The sequence below is a fragment of the Sapajus apella genome, unplaced genomic scaffold (assembly GCF_009761245.1).
Source record: "Sapajus apella isolate SASKATOON/1434 unplaced genomic scaffold, GSC_monkey_1.0 scaffold39, whole genome shotgun sequence".
In the NCBI taxonomy this organism is placed as follows: Eukaryota; Metazoa; Chordata; class Mammalia; order Primates; family Cebidae; genus Sapajus; species Sapajus apella.
This window is the reverse complement of record NW_022436979.1, coordinates 16,461,932-16,462,269: the sequence shown is the minus strand read 5'-3', so window position 1 is coordinate 16,462,269 and position 338 is coordinate 16,461,932.

The window sequence follows — 338 nt, the reverse complement described above, 5'->3', positions numbered from 1 at the left end:
TGTTTATTTTTATGTTACTATAATTATATGCCTAACTCTCCACTCCTGTCCTTTCTGTATCATCTGTGAAGCACATTACATCTGTTTTAATGCTCAAAGAACAATTTGAGATGTCCAAGCTGTGTGTGTTCTCCAGGGTTGATGGCTGGGGCTTCTTTATGGACCAGATTTATGTAAGATGCGAAGGCAGGCGCTGGTCCTACCCTCTCTTGTGGACCCTGCCTCTGGTCCCAGGTGTGGCCATCTCGTAGGGCCCAGGCCTCCGCCCTCCCAGAAAGCTCAATCCCAAGTTCTGCCCTCTGCTGACCTCTCACCTTATCCTCTTTCTAAGTCTCTCT